At 35.1% G+C, this 26,038-nt stretch overlaps 2 long non-coding RNA genes across 2 annotated transcripts in view; both read left to right on the top strand.

Moving 5' to 3' along the window:
- Positions 1-26,038, top strand: part of LOC135221567 (uncharacterized) — a 317,490-nt gene that overhangs the window by 37,948 nt on the left and 253,504 nt on the right. The window lies entirely within an intron of this gene.
- Positions 11,851-20,326, top strand: LOC135221566 (uncharacterized). Its single transcript, XR_010316036.1, has 4 exons — positions 11,851-12,108; positions 12,321-12,402; positions 14,734-15,303; positions 20,006-20,326. It is a non-coding gene; the product is annotated as an uncharacterized LOC135221566 (long non-coding RNA).

The raw sequence follows: 26,038 nt of genomic DNA, 5'->3' as shown, positions 1-26,038 counted from the left end.
CCGTTCTACGAAAACAAAGATCTTATGCTACAAGAAACTGTCATTATATCAATTTAAGCTTTGTTGCTACTCATGCGCATGCGACTGCAAATTCTTGCAGAATATTTCATGTCATTGCAGTATCTCGCTACCATTTTCGTATATGTTCTACTTCTCATTTATCCATTTAGACATTGACAAAGGATATATTTCTGCTAACTGGAAGGTTGCCCATTACTTCGGCTATAAGTCTTAAACGCCGTTGTCTAAGAACAGAATGAACGTTGTAATCAAAACACAAATTTTAGCATCATAAAGACACGCCCCTTTATCTGCTACTACACTACTACAATTTTAATTCATAACCCACACTGTCATTCATTCATTCATTCCTCCCTATATTTACGTTGTCAAACTCCCTCATCCGTCTGAATTCTCACTGATCGATAACTTAGGGTCGAGGAGTGTGTATATAAAATGTAAACGATAACATAAAATAAAGTTTGCCCTATGCACAAAATTCTCAAGATATCTCTTGGCCATATATTTTATTCACCTCCCTTCCTCCCTGACATTTATATCTTTCCTGACGCTTGGAAAATAGTTCACCCTTTCCGCATCCCCTTCTGAAAATTCTTGTCCTTTTCGAGTCGTTTTTTTTTCTTTTTTTAGTGGGTTGCAGATGTGTGGGTGTGGATGTGTATAACAGAAGTACAAATTTACTATAAATATACACGGATCTGTATTCGTAAATAGAGGTATAAGCCACGAAGGAAAGATAAACAACGGGGTTTCTGCAAGATCTTTCGACTCAACGTCCTTTACTTAGCAGACAAACTGACTTACATGAGAAATTGGGGGCACAGGAAAGGACGTATAAGTGACAGATAGGGATTATGAGGAGATTAGTACCTAGAATCCCACACACGTAGAGAATGAGTACTAGGTACTAATCTCCTGATAAGCCCTATCTGTCACTTATACGATCTTTCCTGTACCCTCAATTTCTCTTGTAAGTCAGTTTGTCTGCTAAGTAAAGGACGTTGAGTCGAAATATCTTGCAGAAAGTCCGTTGTTTATCTTTCCTTCGTGGCTTATACCTTTATTTATGGATTTATCACGTTCCAAACTTTCGTGATTCAGTTATACGTATCTATATGTCTTAACTAAAGTACAAACTTGGTACAAATTCTTGTTTTATTTTCGAGTCCTACTTTTTTCTATGTAGTGAGTTGCAGATGTTTGTGTGGATGTGTATTCGTATGTATGTTTTAAATAAAGTACAAATTCAGTGCAAATGTACACGTACCTATATTCGCATGTGTCTTAACTGAAGTACAAACTTAGTACAAAGGTATATTTACCTGTATTCATATGTAAGTTTTAACTAAAGTACAAATTCAGTAGCAAATGTACACAAACCTATATTCATATGTATGTCTTAATTAAGTACAAATTAAGTACAAAGGTATATTTACCTGTATTCATAAGCATGTCCAAACTAAAGTACACATTAAGACAAAAGGTATATTTACCTGTATTCATATGTATGCCTGAACTAAAGTTCAAATTTAGTACAAATGTATACCTACCTGTATTCATATGTACCATTACTAAAACATAAATTTATATATGCCTTTATTCATATGTATATTTGAAGTAAAATAAAAAAACTTAGCACAAAGGCATACGTACCTGTATGCGTGTGGATATGTATTCGTATGTATGGTTTAGCTAAAATGCAAATTTAGCACAAAGCTATACATATCAGCATATGTGTTGTTCCACATGTATTTTTTTTTTTAACTAAAGTGCAACTTTAGCTTTAAGGCATATATACCTATTAAGGGAATAAGTATATACATTCAGCCAATGTGTATATTTAGAAAAAAGGTATATGTACCTATTAAGGGAATAAATATGCACTTTCAGCTAATACATATATTCAGCAAAAAGCCATATGTACCCAATAAGGGAATAAGTATGTACTTTCAGCTAATGTATATATTTAGCATATTTAGCACAAAGGCATATGTACCTATTAACGGAATAAGTATGTGCGTTCAGCTAATGTATATATTCAGCACTAAGGCATATGTACCTATTAAGGGAATGAATATGTACGTTCAGCTAATGTATATATTTAGTACAAAGGCATATATACCCATTAAGGGAATAAATATGTACGTTCAGCTAACGCATATATTTAACACAAAGACATATGTACCTATTAAGGGAACAAATATGTACTTTCAACTAATGTATATATTTAGCACAAAGGCACAAGTACTTATTATAAACTTAAATATTAGTCAATTCCATAAATAAGCTTTCAACCAAATAGAGACGAATTTACATTCAAGCCAACAATTTATGACAATCCTTGCTGATGCATATTTCAGAGCAAACCCTCTCGTCTTCATCAATAGCACATCCATCACTTCTATCATACCGTTTCTCAAGACTTGCCAAGACCCCCAAAAAATAGGATTTCCATCCTCCAGTATTTTTCCCTCTTCTATTTTGCACTTAACGTCTGAATATCTCACTTTCCTGTCACTTATTTCCCCCAATGTGCAATCTCTTCGGAGACCTGTGATACGTCTTCTGACATGAACGAATCAATTCAGCGGAGTTTCGGTCTGGGTGTTCTTCTCTCTCTTCTCTCTCTCTCTCTCTCTCTCTCTCTCTCTCTCTCTCCTATAAATTGTCTAACCCTTGAGTCAGACACCAAGAATTCATCCAGCATCGTAGTAGGTGTGGGTTTTCTTCTCTGTCTGTCTGTCTGTCTCTCTCTCTCTCTCTCTCTCTCTCTCTCCTATAAAATTTTTAACCCTTAAGTCAGACACTAAGAATTCACCCAGTATCGTGGTGGGTGTGGTCCCCCCCCTCTCTCTCTCTCTCTCTCTCCTCTCTCTCTCTCTCTCTCTCCTATAAATTGTCTAATCCTTTAGTCAGACACAGAATTTGCCCAGCATCGCTTTGGGTGTGCTCTCTCTCTCTCTCTCTCTCTCTCTCTCTCTCTCTCTCTCTCTCTAACTATCTCTCTCTCTCTCTCTCTCTCTCTCTTCTCTCTCTCTCTCTCAAGTTTGTATATTTCTGAACCTGGTTTTATTTCATAAACAATGAATTTGCTTTAGATCGAACTAAGACCTTTTCGTTACTCTTAATTAGTCTTCAAGAAAGTTCAAAGATTTTCCCTTACAGTAAAATAGTTATTGAAATTTGATACGTTGTCTATTTTCTCCTTTTTAATGTAAGTAAATGATTTCATGATATAATATAAGTTGACTTTTATCCTTCTCCATTTTGTTGTAATACAGTTAGTATTCACCTGTATTGCAACATGACATTCATTATCTTACATGTTATGACACACATTCTATTCCTAAGCACACGGATTTTCAAGACTCATTAAAAAATAATTCTTACGTTAATCTCCAGTAAAGATGAATTAGTAATATTCGTATCACAATAAATAAAATGTTATACTCTTTATCACACCGACTTCCAGAACATTTTTGGAAATAAATCCTATTTAATTCTCTAGTAAAAATTAATTACAAATATTCATATCACAAGAGACAATATTTTATTTCTATGTATATGACCTTCCAGAATATTTCCTACGTTATTTTCCAGTAAAATTTTATTATTAGTAATATTCACATTAGAATAAATAAAATGCTTTATTCCTTAGCATATGAACTTTTGGAAATATTTTTATAAAATATTTCCCATGTTATTCTCCAGTAAGATCGAATTAATCATAATATTCATGATATCACAATAAATAAAATGTTTTATTCCATAGCATATGAACTTTCAGAAATAACTATCAAATATTTCCTATGTTATTTATCTTGTAAAATCGAATTTAATAATAATATTGATGATATCAAAATAAATAAAATGGTTTACTCCATAGCACACGAACTTTCAGAAATTTTTATAAAATATTTCCTATGGTATCCTCTAGTAAAATCGAATTTAATAATAATATTCATAATATAGAAATAAATAAAATAGTTCATTCCATAGCTTATGATTTTTAGAAATATTTATGAAATATTTCCCATGTTATTCTCCAGTAAAACTTAATTAATAATAATATTCATATCACAAAAAAATGCTTTATTCAATAACACACGGACTTTCATTACGTTTAAACTTTTAAAAAAATAATTTAAGTGTTATTCTGCACTGAACAAAATGAATGAGTAATGTTCGCGATACTACATAAGCAAAAATGTTTCGTTCCTTAGCACACGAACATTCAGAACCATCAAAAAAGAATACGTTCAGTGTCATCCTCCAGTAAACAGAATAAAAATATAATGCGAAAGAAAACGAAAACAGGAAAATCAGGATTACAAACAGAAACGCAAGTCTATTCTGTTCCCTGCTTCCTACGGCTTCGCCGTGAGAGATGAAGTCCTCAGACCATTCTGAAGGAGCAATATCGTATGCAGCTGTACAATGAGTCCATTGTGTTCATAAAGTTGAGCAAGAGAGAGAGAGAGAGAGAGAGAGAGAGAGAGAGAGAGAGAGAGAGAGAGAGAGGACTCGCAGTAACTCACTATTGTAGTGAAATGAAATGGAAGCTATAAAGATGTCTGTAAAGGAATTCTGAGTAATGGAGGAATGAAATGGAAGGGTTAGAAATGTTCACGGAAACGTGTAATAAAAACGAATACAGGAAACATGACGAAATTACTTTTTTTTCTCTCTCTCTCTCTCTCTCGGTACATTTGCAGTTTATGAAATGTCAAACAAGAGCATAAACTGCTGCATTGAACTTGAGTTCTCTTCATTTTTAGAGAAGTTCCCGGGAATCTGTTGAAATTAAATTAAGGCAGCTTCTTCAATTAGACAATATAAATTACTGTACATAAGCTTCAGTTTAGGAAATATTGACTGAAATAAACTACCAATTATTTGGAATTCTCTATATTTTTCGTAAAATTCATGCAAATCAGTAGAAGAGAAAAATAGACAGCTCTCCAATTAAACAATACAAATGGCTGTATATATGGTCAGGTTTATAAATCTTAACGTTTAAGAAATATTGAATGAAAAATAAACTACCGTCTATTTGGAATTCTCTATATTTTTCGTGAACTTCCTGAAAATTCGTAGAAGTGAAATTGAGACAGCTCTCCAATTAGACAATATAAATGGCTGCATATAAACTTTAATTTATGATATATTTCTTTTTCTTTACATCACTCTATTGCACAATTTTATATGTTTACATGTCCTTCGAACATTCTGCCAATTTAGTTAATAAATATTTTTCCAAATGGCTCAGAGAACAGCGTGTTCGAAATAAGAGTGCATGATTTTATCAACACTCAAACCACCTGTTCACAAAATGTCCGGTGGTTGGCAAATGGTTGTTACTTGCTAAAACTGAATTTTGAATGATTTCAAGCCAGATCATCAATTATGTTGGATATAATTCACTTGTCATAATGGATTAGATTTCCGAACATCACTGACAGGTTGGTACTTTCCTTATGTAATTTTTTTTAGATTCTTTTTAATTAGAAAAACGTATATTGTAAAACCCTGGAGGGATTAAGAGAATTATTTTTCATCGATGTTTTATTGTATAAATTAACAAAATTTTTCTTGTTAAAACACATGTAACAGGCTGATACATTTTTTTTCTTTTTCCAATCAAATTATTTTAATTGTGATCAAACGGCATTGCAGACCGAAGACAGTTATGAAAATAATCGAAAAATTAAGAAGTAGTGACGTTTAGTTAAAATCCAAAGCCTATTTGTTGTTTCAGATTAGCAGATAGATATATTATTGCTTTCTTGAAAAGATCTCGGCAGATATTATTATTATTATTATTATTATTATTATTATTATTATTTATTACTATTATTATTATTTATTATTATTATTATAATTATTATTATTATGTTATTATTATGATTATTATTATTATTATTATTTTATTGTTTTTTTTTTTTTATTATTATTATTATTATTTTTTTTTTTTTTTTTATTTTTTTTTTTTGCTCTATCACAGTCCTCCAATTCGACTGGGTGGTATTTATAGTGTGGGGTTCCGGGTTGCATCCTGCCTCCTTAGGAGTCCATCACTTTTCTTACTATGTGTGCCGTTTCTAGGATCACACTCTTCTGCATGAGTCCTGGAGCTACTTCAGCCTCTAATTTCTCTAGATTCCTTTTCAGGGATTTTGGGATCGTGCCTAGTGCTCCTATGATTATGGGTACGATTTCCACTGGCATATCCCATATCATTCTTATTTCTATTTTCAGATCTTAATACTTATCCATTTTTTCCCTCTTTTTCTCTTCAACTCTGGTGTCCCATGGTATTGCGACATCAATGAGTGATACTTTCTTCTTGACTTTGTCAATCAACGTCACGTCTGGTCTGTTTGCACGTATCACCCTATCTGTTCTGATACCATAGTCCCAGAGGATCTTTGCCTGATCGTTTTCAATCACTCCTTCAGGTTGGTGCTCGTACCACTTATTACTGCAAGGTAGCTGATGTTTCTTGCACAGGCTCCAGTGGAGGGTTTTTGCCACTGAATCATGCCTCTTTTTGTACTGGTTCTGTGCAAGTGCCGGGCATTCACTTGCTATGTGGTTTATGGTTTCATTTTTCGTATTGCACTTCCTACATATGGGAGAGATGTTATTTCCGTCTATCGTTCTTTGAACATAACTGGTTCTTAGGGCCTGATCTTGTGCCGCTGTTATCATTCCTTCAGTTTCCTTCTTTATCTCTCCCCTCTGTAGCCATTGCCAATTGTCATCGCTGGCTAGTTCTTTAGTCTGTCTCATGTATTGTCCGTGCATTGGTTTGTTGTGCCAGTCCTCTGTTCTGTCTGTCTTTCTCTTGTCTCTGTATATTTCTGGGTCTTCGTTTACTTTTATTAGTCCTTCTTCCCATGCACTCTTTAGCACTCGTCTTCACTGGTTTTCAGATATTGCCCCAGTGCTCTGTTCTCGATGTTGACGCAGTCCTCTATACTTAGTAGTCCTCTCCCTCCTTCCTTTCGTGTTATGTATAGTCTGTCCGTATTTGCTCTTGGGTGTAGTGCTTTGTGTATTGTCATATGTTTCCTGGTTTTCTGATCTATGCTGCGGAGTTCTGCCTTCGTCCATTCCACTATTCCTGCGCTGTATCTGATTACTGGCACTGCCCATGTGTTTATGGCTTTTATCATATTTCCGGCGTTGAGTTTTGACTTGAGTATCGCCTTGGAGTCTCTGCATATATTCTTTCCTGATCGTGTCCCTCATCTCTTGGTGTTTTATATCTCCTCCTTCCATTATTCCCAGGTATTTGTATCCTGTCTCATCTATGTGTTTGATGTTGCTCCCATCTGGTAGCTTTTATCCTTTCAGTTCTCGTTACTTTGCCTTTTTTGTATGTTGACTAAGGCGCATTTTTCTATTCCAAACTCTATCCTGATGTCCCCAGATACAATCCTTACAGTCTGGATTAGGGTATCTATTTCCTTGATGCTCTTACCATTCAGCTTGATGTCGTGCATGAACATCAGATGGTTGATTCTGTTGTCTCTTTTCTTGAGTTGGTACCGGCATCCATCTTCTGTAGTACTTTTGTCATGGGAATCATGGCTACTACAAAGAGTAGTGGGGACAGTGAGTCGCCCTGGAAGATCCCTCTCCTGATATTAACCTCTGCTAGTCTTTTTCCAGAGCTTGTAAGTATTATATTCCATTTGCGCATTGTATTTTTGAGGAAGCTGATGGTATTTTCCTCTGCCCCATATATTTTCAGGCATTCTATTAGCCATGTGTGTGGTATCATGTCGAAGGCTTTCTTATAGTCGAAGCATGGCATGGGTAGATTATTATTATTATTATTATCATTATTATTATTATTATTATTATTTTATTATTATTATTATTATTATTATTATTATTATTATTATTTTAACCCCATTCATATGGAATAAGTCCACCAAGGGGACCCACTGACATGAAATTCAAGCTTCGAAAGAACATCATATTTATTAGAAAGAAGTAACAGAAGATAATGGAAACTACAGAAATTAGTCATTAGAAAAAATGAATTAATAAAATAATAAATAGATAGCTTGTTAGATAAGCAGACAACTGCATTCTTGAGAGATGGTCCCAGAGGTCATCCCAGACATCCTCAGTAACACAATATATAAGGGTTAGGGTTTAGCCCCAGAACTTGGAGAGAGAGAGAGAGAGAGAGAGAGAGAGAGAGAGAGAGAGAGAGAGAGAGAGAGAGAGAGAGAGAGGACTAGGACTCAGCACCCTGGTGATTTGTTTTACTGGCTCTTATTGTTGGCAGGTAATAGAGAGAATTTGTTTCTCCTGATCCAGAGTTTGGGAATGGTTGGACAGATCTTATTCCCACCCCGCCTTTGTTTGTTTGTTTGTTTGAGAGAGAGAGAGAGAGAGAGAGAGAGAGAGAGAGAGAGAGAGAGAGAGATTATATGGTATGTAAACATAATGATGCTGTTACGTTTCTTAATAATGATACTCATAATACGTTTTAAAAATATTAAAAGATCCGAGGACAATGAATATGTAATAGGAAGAATAAAATTGCATTATCTAAAATTATGTTAAAAACATTGGTAAACCAAATTCCTATCTTGATAAAATACAGTTTCACCATTTTATACAGGTAGGTTAAGTGCTATTTGATAAAATAAAGCATTAGCATTTTGTATAAGGTTAAAATACAGCATTAACATTTTGTATAAGGTTAAAATACAGCATTGACATTTTGTATAAGGTTAAAATACAGCATTAACATTTTGTATAAGGTTAAAATACAGCAGTAACATATCGTATAAGCAGCTCAATTTCAAATATATCTCATGCAAGTTTTTATTCAGAAGTGGAGTTGTGATAAAGTTTTTTCTAGGTAAATACCAAACAACAAAGAATGGGGCCTTCTGTGCCTCGAACTTTCTAACGAAGGGCGTATCAAACTTTCTTTGAATACTTTGTGTACACAACTCCAAAGCCTCTACGTATTACACTGGGTTATGGTTATATAGAGCCTTTGAGATTTTTCTGGCTTATGAGTTGTTTATTTGTCCCTCTGAAAAAAGAAAAACTGTTTTCCTTTTTTTCTTGACGCAATTCATCTCATTCCATGTTTACCTCGTAACATAACACCATCACATTTCAAATTCAGCGACAGGATACGAGATATTCTTGTCATATTTTGTGTGATGTATTTGTTCTTCCCGGCACTATGATACATATCTGTAACATTTGATGTATTGTAATATCTAGAGACATACAAAATGTGTGACTGTTACTCTTATGACGATATATGACTTAATTGCATATACATATATACATATATGCATGAATATATATATATATATATATTATAATATAGGATAATATATTATATCTATATATATATATAGATATATATATATATATATATATATATATATATATATATATATATATATATATATATATATATTATATATTCTAATATATATATTATATATTACAAAACGAGGGTAACATTAATTAGACTCTTCTGCCTTTATGTTAATAATACTCTCCACTTCACCAAACTAATCGATAATTATTCAAGAGAAATTAAACTAGATAAGAAGACATCTCAAGCTAACGTTACGATTTGATAAAAATTAAGAAAAGTGGAAATAATAATAGTAGAACTCTTCCTTACCATATTTGCTGTGCCTGAAGATGCCCTTGGCAATCCCACCTTCGCAGTCTGGGGGAGAGAGAAATTAAAGAAAGGAGAGAGAGAGCAGAAGAGAGAGAGAGATAGAGAAAGAGCAAAAAAGAGAGAAAGCAAGGAAAGAACTCGAGTGAATTGCCTGTTATTGAAGCTTACACGAGTCCTCTTTGTTTATGCTTTCGGCGCGCTGTGTTGATAAAGTCTCTCTCTCTCTCTCTCTCTCTCTCTCTCTCTCTCTCTCTCTATTCTTATGCATATCAAGACGGTCGACTGCGGACCCTTCAAGGGGAACATCTCGGACAAGAAGAGTCATTCTGTGAATGATTTTGTTTCGCGTCCTAAGTCTCGGCCTTAGTGTGAGGTCCTCTGGCTGTTGTTACTTTTGTTTGGATGGTCTCTGGCTGTTGCTACTTTTGTTTTAGTGTTCTCTAGCTGTTGTTACTTCTGTTTCAATGGTCTCTGGCTGTTGTTAATTTTATTTCGATGGTCTCTGGCTGTTGTTACTTTTGTTTTGATGGTCTCGGTTTGTTGTTACTTTTTGTTTGGATGGTCTCTGGCTGTTGTTACTTTTTTTCTGGATGGTCTCTGGCCGTTGTTACTTTTGTTTGGATGGTCTCTGGCTGTTGTATCTTTTGCTTGGATGGTTTCTGGCTGTTGTTACTTTTGTTCGGATGGATCTTCTCTGTTGCTACTTTTGTTTCGAGTTTCCCCTTTGTTACTTTATTTTGACTTTCACTAATGTTACTTTTATTATGATGTTACCTGCTGTTGTTACTGGCGTTTGTGGCGTTCTCTACATTTAATTTTACTGATTTATTGGTAAGATATGCTCTCCTCTTCTCTCTCTCTCTCTCTAAATTCAACCTGAATTCTCGCTCGTCTCTACCTCCATTTTTCTCTCTTCATTTCCATACCAAAGCATTTTCAAACTGCCTTACTAATCCATAGATAGTATCTATATAGATATATATATATATATATATATATATATAACATATATATATATATATATATATAGAAATAAGAGAAAGAAGTCTAGCCAGTACTAGAATAAGTTTTATTCCTGGCAGGAGAACCACCACTCTGTTGGATTAAGAGTCAGATGGGAACTCATCTGTTTTTGTTCCAGCTCTTTTGTCACCATGAAGAATAGTCTCCTCCACGGCGGATTTCTCCTGAGTTATGACGTCTTCCCTATACGTACTGTCGTGGCTGTGCATCTAACCGAAAACAAATATAAATCAGTAGAAGTAATAATCTAAACAAATGCTTACTGGAGGGAGGCACTAAACCCGTAGACTGAGATAGCACAGCAGTCTGGGTATTTCAGTAATAATATCAAATATCCTGCATAAAAAAATCATGTATCAGTTTCACACGAGTAATTCAAGAGGTGAGTAAGTTTAATTTTAGTAATACTGTATTAGCTTGCGAATCGTATACCAGTGTAGAAAGTTTTATGTAATGTATCCAATTACACAGTCATACGGTACACACAAACAAGTGCAAACCAACACACACACACACACACACACACACACACACACACACACACACACATATATATATAATATATATATATATATATATATATATATCCATATATATATAATATATATCTATATATATAATATATATATATATATATATATATAGATATATATATATATACATATATATATATATATATATATATATATATATGTGTGTGTGTGTGTGTTGTGTGTGTGTGTGTGTGTGTGCGCGCGCGCGCGCGCGTGTGTGTGTAAACGTATATACAGAAAATTTCATCATATATCGTTATGACAAAATATCCACGAGACTTCAATGTTCTTTCATCAAATTGATGAAAAGAAACATGCGTCAGGCTCACGCTACAAATGATTTTGCGAGCCCTACAGAAATTACGAGTTGGCGTTTTAGGAATATTAATTCATCATGTGCTGTATTTGGCACTTCCACGAATAATGAGTAAAAGAATAGGAAATAGAAATAATACTAGCAAAATTAGCGACTTCAAGGATATCCACTGATCGCATTCGATTATGTTCCAAGAAGCAAGGCTCTACTTTAGAGTCCTTGGCTAATGACAGCAAAATCGTGCGAGTTCAGAGATGTGAAGTTTCTTAACCTTCGCCCTTCCGTCTGTTATACATCGTTTTGCGCGGTAGACATTTAAAAGGTATTTGCTAAGTGGTTCCATTTTTCTCTGGAGTGGCGTATACAATTCGTCCTTAATTTATCGTATCGTAATTGGTCGTGCCGTGCAGGTTTTACTTACGATATGACAGAACCGTTTATCGTACTACTAGGTTACAGTTGCGCTATACATTTCCATCGACCGTCGTCACCTTCCAGGTCAAGTTACCATATGAACACCGGGCTTCTGCAAGGTAATACTGGAACTATGTTTTTATCAATATTATATAACTGTTCTGAAGATTTTCGGGTTTCGCTGCAAGTTTAGTTTCGTGTAAATCTTCTGTCCGGCATTATAACTGTCTGTGGGCGTTTACCCATGATCTGACGCGATTAGACGCTCAAAATTTATTCAAAAGATCTAGATTAAGTTAAGCACAGCTCTTGATACCTTTGTTTTTTCCAGGATGTTTTTCGATGCGAGTTTTGAGTTCCTGTACTAAACGGTGAAGCTTCGCGTGTGATGAAGATGCTCTCTTGAGAACCAGGTATCTAGGTATTTTTTTCCCTGCCAAGTTTAGTTAAGTAATTTTTATCAAATTTTATTGAATTGTTAAATCTACTTAAAATTGTGGAATTTAATTTTGTATTAGTCATAAATTTACTTAAGTTTTGTGTTCTTAGTTTTTTTTTTAAATTTAGTTTATTAATTTTAGTAATTAACATAATTTGAATAAATTTACTTAATTTGTATATTTTTTATTTGTGTAAATTTAATTTTGTATTTGTACATAAATTTACTTATTTAAAATTGTAGTGCTCAGTTTTTTTTAAATTAGTTTATATTTTTATTTGTATACTAAATTTGATTTTTATTTGTGTACTAAATTTAATTTAGCCCCCATATACTGCATAGTAGGTCGAAAGCCCTACTATACAGGTTATTGGGTGGATTTAAGCCAAAATTAATCAAAACTTACTTTCAGGTGGTAAGTACAGACTATTGCTTGGTTTTCTTGTAAGTTCAGATAGATATTAGGGTTTTAGATGTGCTTGGTTACCTCCCACTCAGTTTCCAGACTCTCCCTACGTTTTGAGGAAATTAATGTTTATGCCATCAAACGGTAATATTCAGCAGCAAAACTAAAATTCATGTTCAGGTCTGGCGTCTTGGTATGTGTTACTTTTGAATTTTAACTTTCTGAAAATTGGCAAAGTTTGTGGTTAGGTAAAGTCAGGTAAACTTTGTTCCATTCATAAAAGTTTTGCTTGAATGTAAATTTTTAAGCGTGAAATTGGCGTCAGACTTCATCGAATTTTCAGAAGATTCGAGCTTATTTCCTTTCTCGCAACCGAAAATATCTAGTTAAAATGGTTATGGGGAGCTCGCTAACTATACGGGTCATTTACGATAATAGGGCCTGTTTACCCAATAGCTAATTCCTTGAATATCAAAGCCATGTAAAAGTTCCCCAGATAGTTTGTCCAGGGTAATGTTTGGATTTTTGCCATTAGCAGATGGAGTTAGTTTTACCAAGTTTGTCAGTAACTCGTAGCTAGGAACTTTCAGCCCCTGTTAGCACACAACACGAAAGTAATTTTTATGTAAAGTATGGGGATTTTAAGTAATGTATTTTTTGCATAGAATAATTGGAGTATCTGTTTACTTTTGAGTAGGGTGTAGTCAAGTTAAGGTTCTAGGGCATATACAGGACACCTCATAACAGGTATAAATGTTTTCACTTGAAATAATTCACCTAAAAATACTACTTGAAAAGTAAATTGGACTTTTTTTCTTTTTTTAAGGCATTAGTGGTCATTTAACTGGTCATTTAACTATTAATTGTTTTAGGCATAAGTGGTCATTTAACTGGTCATTTAACTGGTCATTTAACTGTAATTGTTTTAGGCATAAGTGGTCATTTAACTGGTCATTGAACTGGTCATTGAACTATCTTTTAGGCATAAATGGTCATTTAACTGATCATTTAACTGTCTTTTAATTGTTTTAGGTGTAAGTGGTCATTTAACTGGTCATTTAACTATCATTAATTGTTTTAGGCTTAAGTGGTCAGTTAACTATAATTGTTATAGGAATAAGTGGTCATTTAACGGTTTTAATTTTTCTAGGCCTAAGTGGTCATTCAACTGGTCTTTTGACTTAAATTGTTTTAGGCATAAGTGGTAATTTAACTAGTCATTTAACTATCTTTAATTGCTGACTTGCTTCCTTTAAAATTCATAGTCATTGCTAGTCACTGTTCGTCCAGAAACTATTCTCAAAAGGCTGTCATAGCTTTTCAACGAAATTCTTTAAATTTTGGGTAATTCTGAGCCCACATTCCGCGGTAAAGTAGACTGTGGCAGTTGACGTTTACTTATGTTATTTTACTTACTGAACAAGAATTTTAAATTAATATTTGTTTGGACGACTGTAATTAACCCCCAGGGACCGGCACTAAACACGGCGAAATACATTGAACACCCCGATCCCTAGCGGATGTCGTATCCGCGGTTACGTTCCTAGCAGTCCGTGCGGAACTATTCTTTAGAATTACCCTGCAAGAAACTTAACCGCGAATACGACATCCACTAGGGATTGGGGTGTACAATGTATTTTGCAATGTTAAGTACTGGCCCCTAGGGGTTAATTACAGTCGTCCGAATAAATATTACTTTAAATTGTTGCTCAGTAAGTAAAATAACTTAGAAAAAAGTCAACTGCCATAGTCTACTTTGCCACAGAAAGAGGTCTTAGAATCACCAAATTTTGGACTTAGCAGCTTTTTAACCTTTTATAAGCCCCACATTTCCATATATAATAATCTCAGCGAGGAGCTGACAAGCTCCTGGATAATAACTACATAAATCCTTTTCAGACACTGCAGATAAATCGAGAAAGGTATGGCTTATGTGAAGATGGCCAGAGCGCCCATTTATACCGATATCAGCTCAGGAGGACCATTAGAAATGATAATCTACAATAAGGGAATGCTTCCCCCAGCGCTGGTGTGAAAATGAAGTGAAATAGAGACTTGTCCAAGCTTCTATAAAAGACAAAGCCTAGTCATCCATAGAGACCGCTAAAATTGAGAACGAGACTAAGTTATTCTCTAAAAGAGTCGTTGGCTGGACTGCCAGCAACTTTTCAAGTTCAGCACGAAGAATTCGTCGATGGCGACAGCAGAAAATATTAGCGCTCCTATTCCATCGAAAATATGGTTCTGATATCCTGCTATTCAGCAAATTTGAACCAGGGAAAACCATTTTCGCAATATTACTGGCGCAGATGAGGAGAGAGTGCTAGTTAAAATTCGATATTGGGCTGGCTATGGCACATTAAAAGTTTATTTATATATATTACCAGTTGTATACAATCAGCATTCAAATAGCTAATATGAATGTGCCTCTTATTTTCGTATTGTTACCTAACAATCGGCAAGCAACTTGTAAGTAGCCATCTTGCTTGGTGAGTCGTACCCGCGTGAAGTCAGATTAATCAACAGATATCACAAGTTTAACATACGACTAGAATTTGAGAAATATCTAGAAGTGTTCGTGAACTATCGGTGATAAGATTAGTGTGAAAATAGTAGGATAAAGCGTCTTCTAAGTTAGTTTTATCAAGTGTCAATACTATAAATCAGAACAAGATGGCAGTAAGTTCCAACTGCGGGAAGAGGTGGCGTAATTTGGCGTGTCTAGCAGATTCGCAATACGATGAGGTAGCAGGAAGGGAACTGGCATTTCTCATCTATGAAATCAGCAACAGTCCTAACCAAAAAGATACAAAAGCATTTCATAGATATATTAGAAGGATATAATCCTTCAAACTGGACAAATCTAATGAAAACATCTTGAAAATAATTGAAGAAGTTCCAAATAAAATCCAAGTGGTCAAGAGACTCATAAAGAAAATATACATAAACCAACATATTCGACAAAGAAAATGAATAAGGTGAATCTTGTGAATATCCTTTTTTAAGCCTATTGATGCATTAGGAAAAAAGACCCAATGCCAAAAGGCTAGCATGCAAACTGTGTAAGGTTTGGTATAGCATAGTCAATCCACAAAACCTAATCAGAAAATGTGCTGCATGCAACATTCCGACCCATCCACAGTGTGCTGAGGTAATACAAGACTTGAGAAAAGATACAAGAATTTTTTGTTCAACATGTCTATCATGGATAGACAATGTTATTAAATCAAGATTGAATGTACAAATAGTTGAGGATAAGAAGAAGGAAGAGAAGAAGAAGAAGAAGAAAAGAAGAAGAGGAAAACGGAAGAGAAGTAAACAAAAATGAAATGACAGAAAAAATAAGGAAAACAAAGAACAAGATAAAAGTATGGATGCAGAGATACTCATTGATACTACATATGAGGCAATAAAGCAGCATACCTACGAAGAAATAAATACGATATGACAACAGAAAAGCAAATCCCGAAGAGGCTCTACCCAGATCTATACAATGACGGGAAAGAGGAAAAAATAGACAAGAAAGACAAAATCTGCAACCTTTTGAAAAGAGGGAATTGCAGATTTGGAGAAAGATGTTACTACAAACATCCTAAGATATGTCAAAACTATGAAATATATGGTAAATGTGCATACTTAGATGGATATGGGGATGATTTGCAGAGATCTGCATCCAAAAAATATGTAAAAACCTAAAAGAAGGAAAAGGATGTAAGTTCGACAAAAAATGCAAATATATGCACCCTGTAGCCATGAATCATAATCAAATAAATAACCAACCAAGTAATAAAATCCAAAATAAGAAAGAAACAAATAAAGAGAGAAATCAAGAATATCAGGTAAAAGAGAAAGCAAACCACCAATGAGATATGCAAGAGGTGTCAGCAAAAAATTTCAAAGCATCAGCTCCGAAATTCTACTCTAGAGATAATAACTGTATTTATTATGCAAGAGGATATTGCAGAAACGGAGAAAATTGCAGATTCAGACACAAAATGAATAATTATGATGAAGGAAGATCAAATATTATGGAAAAGTTGGATTTTTAATGTCAAAGAATTTCTGGAAATGAAAAAAAGAACAACATACCAGAACAGGAAAAGAGACATGGGAAATCCTTATTACTACCAGTATTCAAATGAAGGAGAAAACACGCAAACCATCATAGTGATGAATGCGCAGGGTTTAGTTACGAGTAACCGTCAAAAAGAAAAATAGAGTACTTAGAAGAACTAACCCAAAATGAAAAGAAAATAGATATAATGAATATAAGTGAACCCACCTGGTATTCCCAAGAGACTGGGAATGATGATCAAATAAAAGGGTTCCAAACTTATAGATCAGATAGAAAAAATAGGAATCAAGGGGGAACCGCAACCTATATGGGAAAGACAAAAAACAAGGAAAAATATATGAGAAATATAGTAACTCAGAATGTGAACTAATAGCGGTAGAATTTGAATCTGAAAAATTGATGAACATAGTAATATATGACCTCCTAATACTAAAGAGTTTGACTTAATAATGAAAAATTGGATGATATATGTAGAAATCACAAGGACTGGACTATTCTCCTATCTGGTGACTTCAACTTTCCTTTCGTAGAATGGAAAGAACGAATAGGAGATTGTGGTTGTACTTATACATATAAAAAAGAGAGTAATAGTAGTGCAGAAGATAAGAGGCAATTTGAAAAGCTATTAGATATGCTACTAGAATACAACATTCAACAAATAAATCACCTGCCAACAAGAAAGGAAATACTTTAGACCTAGTATTTGTGAACGAGATGAATTATGTTAGAAATAATAGTTTATAATGCGAATATTTCAGACCATAATGTCATAGAATTAACAGTTCATTCCAAAAGCAAGTGAAAATAGAGATAAGCAAGAAATGAAAAAGTGGGAAGGATATGGAAAATACAACTTCTACAGTAAAAATATAAAATGGTCAGAAATTAATGAAGAATTAAACAAAGATTTGGGATAACATTTTCGTAAGTGATGACATAAGGGTAAATACGGAGATATTATATAAAATATTGGAGAAAATAGTGGAAAAATATATACCGAAGAAGAAAAGTAAACATCATTCATGCATACCAAGAGACAGAAGGATCTTGTTCCAGAAAATCAGAAAGTGGAAAAAAGGTCTTGCAAAAGAAAAAAATGCATGGAAAGTTATAGAACTAAAAAGTAAGATAGAAAATGCAGAACAAAAGATTATACAATCAAAAGAAAATGAAAAAACGGGACTTGGAAGAAAAAACCCTATTAAATATCAAGCAAAACCCAAGCTATTATACTCATATGCGAAGAAGATGAATAAAAGAAAGAATAGAAATAGGCCCTCTGAGAATTGAAGGGAGATTAACGAATGAAAAAAAGGAAATTTGCAACATACTGGCTCAGAACGATATAAGAGAGAATTCACCCCTAGAATAGATAATGAAGATAATGATATAGAAGTAAGGGATGAAAATAGTGAATATTTAGCTGACATAGATATTAATGAAGCTGATATTGTGCAGGCTATTATGAAATTAAAAATGGAGCTGCTGCAGGGCCTGATGGAATTCCTGCTATTTTGTTAAAGAAAGTAGTTCATTCTATCGCAAAGCCACTTGATATTATTAAGACAAAGTGTAGATACAGGCAAGATTTATGATGAGCACAAATTAGCATATATTACCCCTACTTTCAAAGTGGATCAAGACTAGAGGCAAGTAATTATAGGCCTGTGAGTCTAACATCACATATTATGAAAGTGTATGAAAGGGATAATGAAGAAAAATATTATGAAACATTTAATAAAAAAATAATTTGTTTAATAAAGGACAACATGGTTTCGTACCCGGAAAAAGTACACAAACCCAACTGTTAGTCCACCGGTTGAGAACATATTCAAAAATATGAAAAGCGGAAATGAAACAAACAGATGTGGTTTATTTAGACTTTTGCAAAAGCTTTTGATAAAGTAGACCATAATATATTTAGCGAAGAAAATTAGAAAACACAATATCGTGGATAAAGTAGGAAGATGGTTAAAAGAATTTTTACACAACAGAAAACAGATAGTTATTGCAAACGACGAGAAATCGGATGAAGTCAAGGTAATATCCGGTGTGCCGCAAGGTACGGTGTTAGCTGCAATACTGTTTGTTATTATGATGAAGACATAGACAATAATGTGAAGGATTCGTAGTGAGTAGTTTCGCAGATGACACAAGAATAAGTAGAGAAATTACTTGTGATGAAGATAGGAACGCTCTACAAAGAGACCTTAACAAAGTATATGATTGGGCAGAGGTGAAATAGGATGGTATTTAACTCTGATAAATTTGAATCAATAAATTATGGAGACAGAGAAAGAAAGCTATATGCATATAAGGGACCTAATAATGAGACCATCACAAATAAGGAAGCAGTTAAAGACCTTGGTGTGATGATGAATAGGAACATGTTATGCAATGATCAAATAGCAACTCTGTTGGCAAAATGTAAAGCAAAAATGGGAATGTTGTTACGGCACTTCAAAACAAGAAAAGCTGAACACATGATTATGCTTTATAAAACATATGTTCGTAGTCCACTTGAATATTGCAATATGATATGGTACCCACACTATCAAAAGGATATTGCACAAATAGAGAGTGTACAAAGGTCCTTTACAGCTAGAATAGAAGAAGTTAAGGACCTAGACTACTGGGAAAGACTACAATTCTTAAAAATTATATAGTCTAGAAAGGAGAAGAGAACGCTACATGATAATCAGGCATGGAAAACAGATAGAAGGAATAGCAGAAAATATCATAGAACTAAAAATATCAGAAAGAGCAAGCAGAGGTAGATTAATAGTGCCCAAAACTATACCAGGAAAAATAAAAGGAAAGCACACAGGACATTAAATCCACTACGCACCAGCATCGATAATGCAGCGTCTATTCAATGCGTTGCCAGCTCATCTGAGGAATATATCAGGAGTGAGCGTAGATGTGTTTAAGAATAAGCTCGACAAATATCTAAACTGCATCCCAGACCATCCAAGATTGGAAGATGCAAAAATATACCGGAAGATGTACTAGCAACTCTCTGGTAGACATTAGAGGGGTGCCTCACACTGAGGGACCTGGGGCAACCCGAACAAGATGTAAGGTCTGTAAGGTAAGGTGATCGGTTGTTTTCTCATTACTCTTATCCCTGACGTTGAGCCTAAAATGTTTATGAATAGTCTTATTTCAATATTACCTAACATAAGTGGTAACGGATTGTTTATTTAATTTTCCTCAATTGACAGATAACTTGTCGAGCTAGATCATAAAGTCCAATATAATAACAGATGAAGTAGTCTCAATGTAAAGTGCTTTACTGCAATTCTTTGTTTACATACGAAGAACTAACTTTAAAGTTTTAGTAAATTCTATTTGTATTGACATGCATTAATGTTTTAAGTTTTCATTGGCCCCCAAATAATAGTTTCTCTTAATATTTGTGGTATTCTTTATTTTCAAATTGATTAGTTATCACTTTATACCTGTTAAGAGTTGTCCTGGATGTCTCTCGTAAGTTTCCCATGATATCAGTTGTAATGTATATAATTTGCCCTGGATACCAGTTGTACTGGTATGAGTTTTCTCGGAATTGAGTTGCCCCAGGACAAGTTAAGTTTGTCAGGGATGTTGGTTTGTTTTGATACTATAAGGTTACTCTTAACATAAGCTTTGTATTTGAGTTTATCTGCTAACATTGGAGTTTGTATGTTACACTATGAATATAGGCAATGAGGTTTTTCTCTGAACATAGGCAATGAGTTTGTTGTTAGTCTATGAACACAGGCAGAGTTTTACTCTGAATATAGACAATGCATATGCAATGAGTTTGTTACTCTGAATATAGGCAATGAATTTACTTTATGAATATAGGCAATGAGTTTAGTTTACTCTATGACTCTAGGCAGTGAGCTTGTTACTCAGAATATTGGCAATGCTATAGGCTATGAGTTTGTTACTCGATATTAGCAATGATATATGTAATGGTATATGCAATTGAGTTTCTGAGTATAGGTAATGAGTTTGTTACTCTGTAAAATAGACCGAGTTTATTCTATGAACATAGGCAATGAGGTTTACTCCTTGAATATAGGCATTGAGTTTGTTACTCTATGAACATATGCAATGAGTTTCACTCATTGAACATGGGTGAGTGAGTTTTGTGAAGACAACGAGTTTTACTCTGTACAAGAGAGTGTTTTGTGAAGGCAACGAGTCTTACTCTGTACAAGAGAGTGTTTTGTGAAGGCAACGAGTTTTACTCTGTACAAGAGAGTGGGTTTTTGTGAAGGCAACGAGTCTTACTCTGTACAAGAGAGTGTTTTGTGAAGGCAACGAGTTTTACTCTGTACAAGAGAGTGTTTTGTGAAGACAGCGAGTTTTACTCTTTAAGTACAAGAACAATAAGTTTTATTTACCCAAGCAATGAGATTTAATGCATGTACACAAGTAATGAGTTTTGTTACTCTTAAATACAGGCAGTGAGTTTCGAAGTTACTCTTGATTACTGGCTATGAGAAGGTTACAATGAACCTGTCTTACATGAATCCTGTTAATTACGGGTTAGGTTTACCCTGAACAGAGACACTGAGTAAATATTATTGGCTCAATGATCATGATGCTGATGATGATCACACGGCACTGAGACTTAAATACTACCCTATAATGAGGGCAGTGCTCTGTGGGAACTATGATGGTTCCTTTACATTAATCAGAGGCAGTGGGTTTGGGATGCTATGCATAATCAAGGCCTGAATTTAAATTGGTACCCATTATCAAGGCTTGAGTTTTCAATGGTGCCAATAATCAAGGCATGAGTTTCCAATGGTACCCATAAGCTGAGTTTCCTATGGTACCCATAATCAAGGCATGACTATTCAATGGTGCCAATAATCAAGGCATGAGTTTCCTATGGTACCCATAATCAAGGCATGAGTTTTCAATGGCAATAATCACGGCATGAGTTTTCCTATGGTACCCATAATCAAGGCATGAGTTCCCAATGGTACCTATAATCAAGGCATGACTTTTCAATGATGCCAATAATCAAGGCATGAGTTTCCTATGGTACCCATAATCAAGGGTCAAGGGATAGTTTCTAATGGTATCCATCTACAAGGCTTTGAGTATGTGAAGTATGCATTAACATACAAAAGTGAGGTTGTGAAGATATGTACGTTGGATGCAATTGTTGGTATACATGGATTTAGTGTATCCGATTCTGCAATAAACGTCAATGTTCGCCAATCTATCCTTGGCAATCGGGTATTTGATCGTATTTGCTATATAGCACCTGGAATGCATAAAAGATCGTCAGGTAGTTAATGTACGTGCAAGTATAATTTTTTGAATACGGTATAGTAAGACAGGAGCTTTTGAGGCTTTTTGATAATTGGTGGCAAAGCTAATTTATGATGTAATTATTTCCTCCCTAACAAGAACTCCTATTACATAACTTCGATGCTTTATATTTTTTTAAGTACAGTTGTTTCTTTAACTTTTTCCTGAATTCTTGAAAGATCAAAGGTAACTTCTTAATAATACGACTTGGATCATAGCATTTGGATTATCTTAATCTTGATTTTGGCTATTTTCAGACCAGCACATTTTTTAAGTAATATAAAAATTTTGTTTGAGTGGTTTCTACGTATTGTGAAAAGGTTTAACTTTAGATGGCGTCAGAAGCAGGCTAGCATTCTGAAGTATAAATGTTTGTTATGCAGCCTTACTGCATAAGTATGGTAATAAAATGTACGTAATAATCTTAAGGCCTGTCCACACGACCGGGCCTGATCGGCGTGCTCCAGGGATGACGGGCAAATTTTGGCGGACTTATCCGTGAATGTTGTCCACACGGGTGAGGCGATGGAGAGGTGGGCGTGCCCGACGATGCCAGTAGTGTGTTCAGTGAGGTACGATAAACATAGTGCCTACCGCAAAGAAGATGATAGTGTAGCATGATAATTGCTTTGTGTGTGATGAAAAAGAAGAGAATTTGGTGCAAAGAATGGCTCAGTAAAAGAAACTTATATTTTTAACGTACGTCTGCCAGGGTCGAAGCTCAAGCCATCGGGCACCACCATGGTGATTTTGCTACAAGACCCATCGGGCAATTTGACGATTTGCCCGCCAAGTGTGCCCATTAAGGCCTGTCCACACGAGCGGGCCTGATCGGCGTGCTCCGGGGTTGACGGGCAAATTCTGGCCGGTTTACCCGTGAGTGTTGTCCACATGGGTGAGGCGATGGAGAGGTGGGCATGCCCGACGATGCCAGTAGTGTGTTCAGTGCGGTACGATAAACATGGTACCTACCGCAAAGAAGAGGATATTGTTTAGCATGATAATTGCTTTCTGTGTGATGAAAAAGAAGAAAAAGGAGAGAAAATGGTGCAAAGGCTGGCTCAGTAAAAGAAATGTATATGGTTAACGTACGTCTGCCAGGGTCGAAGCTCAAGTCATCGGGCACCACCATGGTGATTTGCTACAAGACCCATCGGGCAATTTAACGGTTTGCCCGACAAGTGTGCCCGTTAGAGGGGAAGTCCGCCGATCAGGCCCGATCGTGTGGACAGGCCTTTAGAGGGGAAGTCCGCCGATCAAGCCCGATCGTGTGGACAGGCCTTTACTCCAGTTGGTTATAAGTTTTCATTGGGTAAATAACCTTTTTTGGGCTTGATTGGAGAAACAAACTCATGTATTTTACGATCTAATTATCCTTAAAGTAAAAGATATCGTGGATTTTTCAAGAAATATTAGGAGTTAATTTTTTTATCTTTATTATAAAAATACCATTACATTCCAATAATTTACGTCATTTGGATAATTCTGTTAGTACAAAAATATAAATATAAACTTAAAATTTTGCTACAAAATCAATATAAAAAAAATCAAAACGTATAGTTTTTAAAGTTCTTTAGTTACATACTTGGAAATATTGCTTGTATATCTACATTTAACATACATCCTAATACATTTTTCAAAAGAACAATTATATTTTGGCAGCTATTATTATGTTTATAACACATCCACAAACAATTTGAGAGTTAATTAGGGAGTTAGAGTAATTGCCCTATTATCGTTTTCTGCTGCCTTTCTTTGTCTATCATAAGTCACAACTTGCTGGAAGAACCAGAATTCAAGAAAACGCGTAGACAAAGGGGCGGATTTGTTGATATTTCTAGGGAGCGAAGATGTCGACAGGATGAACGTAAGCTTCTATTCGTTCCTCAAAATTTTCCATGCTGCTATTTTCTTTAAAAACCTGACTGGTTGGTAAATGAGGTTCCTCGGGTATTCCACATTCGTAAACCTACCATTCGCCAGATTATTATATATTTTTTAAATGAATAAATAATAAGTTTTTAGTTTTCAGTTCTTGACTACATTCCTCGGCATTTTTACCGGTGAATGCAAAGTATGAGGGATCTGGGTTATCCTTATACAGATGTTGAAGGTAGAAACTACCTAAATTAGATATTTACCAGCACTGACGTGTGAGTGAATACACATGTGAAAGGCCTATATGAAAATTTTAAACGCAAATTGATGTAATTCACCTTCACTAGAAATGTTGAAAATTCCAATTGTTCAACACTTAGTGGTTTGGACGACTCAAGGGAACTCGGTTAATTTTGTGGGATAACGAGTTGAAATCTAACTAAATACTAATAAATAAATGTATACAGTAACAAGAGCACCGTTAAATGTATTTGAAGATAAACAAAAAATTGAAACACGTAAGTTTAGTGTTTTAGAAGTGTAAAAATAAATCTCAAATTATTTGTTAAATGGAGCTTTTCCAAAGAAATTATTTCCTGTCATTGGTGTGAAAATTTTATAATGTGATGAGCAGCTACACTTCATGACCATAAGGCCTTAAGAGCGCCTCGGTGGCGTGATCGGTATGGTCTTGGCCTGCCACCTCGTGGGCCGTGAGTTCGATTTTTGGGCATTCCATTGAGGGGTGAGAGATGTGCATATCTGGTGATAGATGTTCATTCTCGACGTGGTTCGGAAGTCGCGTAAAGCCTAACATTGGTCCAGTTGCTGAATAACCACTGGTTCCATGCAACGTAAAAACACCATACAAACAAAGAAAAATAAAGTACTTAAGCTACGTGGCTAAATGTAGGATTTAACGCAGGAAAAAGTATTTTCAGTGACACGTAAAAATGTTTTGAAATATTGAGCTTAAGGTAGATGGTTGAATATAAGATTAAACGCAGGTGAAAATGTTTAAAGTTATAGATTGTAAAAATACTACCAAATGCTGAAGTTAAATTCCTGTTAAAGTATTGATCAACCTTTTCAATGGGTGGGGTGGGGGGAGAGTGGAGGTCGTTAGCAAACGAATATCTTTGACACATGAAGCTTCGGGATGCAGTTTCTTTTACCAAAAACATCTAATAATTTGATTTCACGATTGCCGTTTAATAGGTTACTTCGATTGTCAATAACCTCATAGGACCCAGCGGTTTGCTTTTTGCTTGGTGCAAATCACCTACTGATATATCCCGTTGGGGGGATAGTGCCGTCAGTACACCTCATGTGGTGCACAGTAGGCATTACTTCTCGGGCATTCCACTGGGGGATTTGAGATGTCTATTCCAGGTGATAGAAGTTCACTATCGACGTGGTTCGGAAGTCACGTAAAGTCGTTGGTTCTGTTGCTAAATAACCACTGGTTCTATGCAACGTAAAAACACCATACAAACAAACAAACAGTAGGCATTACTTGAGGTCTTTGCAGCTTGCTTTCGGCCCCCAGCTGCAACCCCTTTGTTCCTTTTACTGTACCTCCTTCCATATTTACTCTATTCCATCTTACTTTCCACCCTATCTAACGATTAATTCATAGTGCAACTGCTTTGAGCTTTTCCTCCTGTTACGCTTTCAAACCTTTTACTGTCAATTTCCGTTTCAGCGCTGAGTGACCTTATAGGTCCCAGTGCTTGGCCTTTGGCCTAGATTCTATATTCAGTTCAATTTACTACAGCAAGCGTGTTCCTGGTGGGCTTTTGTTGGGTAGCTGCTTATGTGGGTATAGGTGGGAATGAGAGAGCCGATAAGAGATATCAAGAATCGATAAGATTATATACCCAGGCAGCCATAACCTGCCATACTTATCTATTAAGTAGGAAGTGCAAAATTGGT

This window comes from Macrobrachium nipponense, chromosome 2 (genome assembly GCF_015104395.2).
Source record: "Macrobrachium nipponense isolate FS-2020 chromosome 2, ASM1510439v2, whole genome shotgun sequence".
Lineage (NCBI taxonomy): Eukaryota > Metazoa > Arthropoda > Malacostraca > Decapoda > Palaemonidae > Macrobrachium > Macrobrachium nipponense.
Note: the sequence above shows the minus strand (reverse complement) of the source record. Positions and strands in the feature narration are given on the sequence as shown.